This window comes from Caretta caretta, chromosome 6 (genome assembly GCF_965140235.1).
Source record: "Caretta caretta isolate rCarCar2 chromosome 6, rCarCar1.hap1, whole genome shotgun sequence".
Classification (NCBI taxonomy): Eukaryota; Metazoa; Chordata; order Testudines; family Cheloniidae; genus Caretta; species Caretta caretta.
In genome coordinates this window covers 120,473,968-120,479,967 of record NC_134211.1, presented here as the reverse complement: position 1 = coordinate 120,479,967, position 6,000 = coordinate 120,473,968, and the positions used below count along the sequence as shown (strand labels likewise).

At 44.3% G+C, this 6,000-nt stretch overlaps 1 long non-coding RNA gene across 2 annotated transcripts in view; it reads left to right on the top strand.

The window, feature by feature from the left end:
* The first annotated feature begins 913 nt into the window (after positions 1-913).
* Positions 914-6,000, top strand: part of LOC142072599 (uncharacterized) — an 80,101-nt gene continuing 75,014 nt past the window's right edge. Inside the window, exon 1 of one of the 2 annotated variants that reach the window (XR_012669110.1) lies at positions 914-1,004. This is a non-coding gene — a long non-coding RNA (uncharacterized LOC142072599). The remainder of the gene's footprint in view (positions 1,005-6,000) is intronic. The other variant, XR_012669111.1, reaches the window with a different exon arrangement.

The window sequence follows — 6,000 nt, the reverse complement described above, 5'->3', positions numbered from 1 at the left end:
TTATCTAGCTTGTTGGGCGAGCTCTCCCTGCTATTTTTTTTTTGTCCTGTGGGACTTTGCTGACTGAGTCACCCCTTGCAGACCACCTTGAACCTCAGACAGCCACGCTGGGCTCTGAAGCAGTAATATAGACGGAGAGGGTATGTTCAATGGTGAATTAAACAGACCAGCCGACTTTATTTGGCAACAGTCAAGGGCTAATGAGACACTTTCAGCATAATCCAAGCCCTAAAGAAACACAAATGATTTGCTCCAAAAAGGGCAATGTTTGAAACTGACGAGATTGGGGATTTGACACTGTTCTATGGTATGAGTAGGGCACAGTCCATTTTGGTCAATTTCATGGTCATAGGATTTAAAAAATCGTAATTTTCGTGATTTCAGATATTTAAATCTGAAACGTCAGTGTTGTCACTGTCTGGGTCCTGACCCTAAAGCGGGCTGTGGGAGGTTGCAAGGTGATTGTAGGGGGGGTCACAGTATTGCCACCCTTACTTCTGTGCTGTTGCCTTCAGTGCTGGGCCCTCAGCCAGCAGCCGCTACTCTCCGGCTACCCAGCTCTGAAAACAGCCCCAAAGTAAGGGTGGTAATGCTGTGATCCCCCTACAATAACCTTGCAACCCGCCTGCAATGCCCTTTTGGGTCAGAACCCCCAGTTTGAGAACGCTTGTCTTCCCTGTGAAATCTGGTCTTTTGTGTGCTTTTACTCTGTACTATTCAGATTTCACGGGGTGGGGGGGGCAGATTTCACAGTCTGTGACACTTTTTTTGGAGGGCCGTGAATTTGGTAGAGTCCTAGGCATGAGGTACCTGTCTGCCTATGACCCTGTTTATTGCATTAACCTCATTATCCTTGTTAACCTTTAGGGAGTATTGCTCAGGAAATTTCATTGAGAACTTTATATTTGCTTTTCAGGGTATATTTAAAAGGACTTATTGATTGAAATGGGAGCTTAGACTGCACAGCGCCTCCCAGGATGGAGCCCTTTATCTGCAGTTCACAGGTTGGTTCTTATTATTTATTATCCATATTGTGGGAGTGTCCAAAGGGCCAGTCAGAAGCTGAATACCATTATATTACAAGTTGCCTAAACACATAAGACACAGTCTTTGCCCCCATAGAGTTTATATTCTGCCAGATCCCCTTTTGTCCTTTCTGTGTGCTTGCTGGTTTACACATTAGTCATTAGACATAGCTCAGCAGGGCAGGGATCATGTCTGATGGTAACATTTTTCAAGAGCAACTAAGTGACTTAAAAGCCTACGTTCCATCGACTTTCACTGAGACTTAGGATCCGTGGTTTCAATGGGAGTTCTTGACAATCCCTCTGGATGTCTTTCTGCAACTTTAAGCACCTAAAGACCTTTAAAAATCCAGCCAGAATTACCCACGTTACTTTTGAAAATGGACGTAGGCTCCAAAGTCACTCGAAAAATTTGAACTTGAACTGCACTTGAAAATTTTACTCTGCATCTTGAAATAATATTGTATACATACTTATGATGCTAATACATCCCAGGCTTACAAGGCATTAGCACTCTTCAGCATGCAGCGTATTTCATGGCGAATATTACCGGCACTCGTCAAGGGGCCAAGCCACACCTTCTGATCAAAGCATCCTTCAGTTTTGGAAAAGTTTGGATCTGAACTTTGCATTAGGCCCCCATCTTTATAATGGGCCAAACCAAAAACCCGCGTCCAAGACTCCTGCCCTTTTGAATAGTTGGGATTCCCACCCAAATGCTGCAGCTCAGGCCTAGCTGTCCTCTGCACGAGCTCTTGGTGTTTGTTCTTCTGAACTTCTCTAATAACCTGCAGTGCAACACAGCTTCTCCCTCCACAGTCTCCTTAGGCTTGATATTCTGTGTGCCTCCCTGAGCCTGGGTGAATAAAGCGGGCCTTTGAGTGGTCCCAGTTATTGAGGTAAGATCTTGCCCACTTAGGGTCACATTTTCAAAGGGCCTGGCCTCTCAATTTGTGTCCAAAAATGCAAACAGGCAGCATTGCTCTAACAACGTTAGTGGCTGCTTGTAGAAATGTGGCCCTGAGAACAGGCAAGAGCTCTGCCTCTGTTATCCCCTTCCTGTGTTAGTTTGTGATGATAGCTCCATTGAACTCTAAGGGTCACATTTTTCTTTGGCAAAAAGAAAAGGAGGACTTGTGGCACCTTAGAGACTAACCAATTTATTTGAGCATGAGCTTTCGTGAGCTACAGCTCACTCTGAAACCTGTCATTTTTCTTTGGGTGTGCTTAGCACTCTTCAGCATGCCGTGAATATGCCCTGCAAACGTTTCTGACGCTAGTCAAGGGGTCAAACCAAACCCTCTGATCAAAAGCATCCTTGAGTTTTGGAAAAGTTGTGGGTGTGTTTACTTCTGCTTCCATGAAATGCACCTGCCATGTTTGCATGCAAAGCTGGTAACGGTGCTGTCGTGCCAGTTTGTACATGCAGTCCAGCAGGTAAGAACACAGTCTGTCATCTTTGACATGCACCTGTAGATTCTGGGCTTGCAGGGTCAATGTGCTCACAAATTCCCCAGCATAACTTTGTTGTTTTATTTGGCTTGCTGTTAATGCCTGAGCTGTAATAATATTGGTCTGTCAAGAGACTTGCACTGTGCGCGCTCTACAAGCATTGCATGTTGTTCTTGGCCATGTAGTGAGGCTGCAGAAACTGAGTGTTTTGTGTTTTATATTTGTATTAGTAAATCATGGGAGAGGAATTTGTATTCTTTCCAAGTGCTACGAGGTGGCAGGAGAGCTATGTCCTGAACTGAGGAGGTCCCAGAGGAGAATAGCTCTCGAGTTTCCCCCCTGCACTCTCTGGTCTGTGAGGACAGACAGCAGGCGCGTGTGCTGCCGTGCCTTTGCCACTCAGCTCAACCACTGGAGAGCCTGGGTTAGCAATCGCTGTGCAATGCCCTTGTCCATGGAAAGTCCTGCAGGCCTTCTGGACTGCTGGGGAAGAGAGAGAGCACTCAACCTGAACCTGCTCATCCAAAGCCCCAGGCTCACGCTGAAGAGAGTGGGTATACACCACCGAGGCCCTATCGTGGGCAGCACATCCTGGGCTTCCACGTTGCCATAGCAAGAGACATGTTGTTGGTCCACCATAACTAATGTGGAATGAACTTCCACCGAAACTAAGGAGCACCACAGACCCGCTCACCTTCTGCTCTAAGGGCAAGATGCACCTCTTCAACCTGCCTTCTCCACCCATCGCTCATAGCTCTCTGGGTATTTACAAAAAAAGCTCCTACCAAAACAAAACGCTCCACTGCACACACAGTTCTCCCCCAAGGGAGAGGATGAGCGGGAGCAATGCACACGGGACAGATGTTAGTCATGTTGCTTCATGCATGACTGGAAAATGCTAGTTTCTGTGGTGATGAGTTGGGGAGAAGAATCTACGTGGAATAGACCGATATAGAATTTGCCATCAATTTATAGAACTAAAAAATTGCCATAAATGCATCTATTACTTTTGAATCCTGAATAAATCTGAGGAAGTTGCAATGTGCATGTGGACTTTCAATGGAAAGAAAAGGATAGCAAATTATTTGCCTCAGATGATTAAATCTGCTCTGGTTAATAATGCCGAACTAGACTGTAACTAATATTTGAGGTTTTACTGGTAGTGCAAAACTAGAGGGCACGCATCCTTAGAAAAAAATATAGCCATGATACTATCTTTGGAAATCATAGAGAAGAGAACTCCTGAGTGTTTTTATTTTTCCTCTTGATTACTATATCGTAATGGTTAATTTTGTGAAATGCTCTTTTCTTTGATAAAACCAGTGTGATGCCAAAGTCCTGGGAATTATATTCCAGCTCTTGGGCTCTGGGGACCATTCCTGTGTCGTTCCTTTTCCAGTGTAGTTAAAATGCATCCATCATCTTTTTTTTCCCCAAAGAAAAATGTAACCTTTTGTTGGCATATTATGGTTCTGTTTAATGGGTGAGATACAAAACATTCGCATTTGCTGCCTGCGGGATCACTCTCTGGCTCGAACTGCTCTGAATGTCTCTGCTGAGTCTGGTGCCAATGGGATTACATATTGGGAAGTTCTACACACAAACCACCTGTCAGGAATATTTGTTGAGAGGCAGGCACTGTGGTCTAGTGGTCAGAGCGGGACACTGCGAGACAGACCTGTGTTCTGTTCCTGACTGCCACTGTCTCACCTGGGAAAGGACATAATTTCTGTGCACTTATTTCCTTATCTGTAAAACTGGGATCCATCTTTGTAAATTGCTTTGAGATCCTGAGACAAAATGTATTACAGAAGGACAAAGAATTAGTCTCCTGCATTCTCCGCTCTCCTTTCAATCACTTTGTTACTGATTATTTCTTCTCTTCCTTTACTATCCCTATTCTTTCATTTCTTTTGTCCTCCTCTGTTCCCCCCCACCTATGTCGTGCATACCTGTCCAGGTGTCTGTCTCTCTATTTCGCTCATCTTCTTTTCCTCCTTCTGTTTTTACAGGTGTTATTGCAATTGCATCTGACACTATGCGGCCCCTTCGTTCTCCCCTACCTGCTTTCACTGCCAGGCAAATTGTTTGCTGTGGGACAGCAAGGGAAAGGGACCCAAGTTTCAGGAGGACCGGCTTTCCTTTGGCCCTCTCATGCACACATAGCTAAATGAAATTTTTCTGCCAAAGCTTTTTTCCCCACTGGAAAATGCAGAATCAGGTAGATGGAAATATTTCATGAGTTTGTGCTGAATCCCCCAAGTTGAAACATTTTGGTTTGACCTTTTGAAATTAAACCATCTTTTCGTTTAGAAGTTTACTTCAATTTAAGTTTTAAAGAAGAGAATAAGAAAACAGCCCTGAAAACTAAACAAAACATTTAATCTTATGTTGCATTTCATTCAACCCAAAACCATTTTATTTTTCACTTTTTTGCTTCACCAATTTTTTTTAAGTTTCATTTTCGGTCAGCCCGAAACAATTGGTTTTTGGTTTGGCCGGTGAACTGGAAAATCAGTTATTTGCACAACTGTAGCTACCCACACAGGCTTTCTCTTGTGTTGGTGCCGATAGTCACAGCCATATCTTAAATAGATGACAAGAGCATTAAAAAACATCTATTCCTTGTTGGCCTGATTCCCCATTGCCCTGCACCAAGTGTTGCTAGTTACACGAGTCTGATTTGGAAACGTTTTCCACTCATAGCATTGCCAAACCCAAGCATTCAAAAATTGTCAGTCATTTGCCCCCAAATCATGAGACTGGCTTAAAGATCAAGACTTTTTTGTTTCTGAAGTTGGGTTCTTTTTCACCTTCAGGTTTCTGAGCCTGTAGGGTACGTTTGGGTCACATTTTCCAGCTTCTTCTCTGCAGCCATGAGCGTGAAACACTGACTATATTTTTTTAAAAGGAATGCTGAAATCCTCACATCATCACATGACTCCGGGAGCTGGGGGCTTTAACAAAAATACGGAATCTCTTTTCCTGCTAACACTAGTGCAGCCCTGTGAGTCGGAGCTCCCCAGCCCTACAGTTTCTGCAAAGGCTAATGCATTTTGCAGCAAGTGAGGGAGGTGGAGAGAGTGCCTTGGCCCAGCAGGCTGCCTCCTGTCTTCGTTATCAAAGAGGCTGCCATCGGCCAAACATTTGCAGAGGTTTCCAGGGACTAATCATAATGATTCTTAATCCCTTTAGCTCCATGGTGAGCATGGCATGAACCACTGCTAGGGATGGGATGCATGATGTAGGAAGTCCCGGCCAGAAGCTTATTTAAAAGAGCCCCTGGGGAGAAAGCAGCTTTCTGATTGGACAGTGAGGGGCTTAGAGCCAGTCTGTTGGAATCCTGACATTTTCTTCTTACAGGTTTCAGAGGAACAGCCGTGTTAGTCTGTATTCGCAAAAAGAAAAGGAGTACTTGTGGCACCTTAGAGACTAACCAATTTATTTGAGCTGATGAAGTGAGCTGTAGCTCACGAAAGCTCATGCTCAAATAAATTGGTTAGTCTCTAAGGTGCCACAAGTA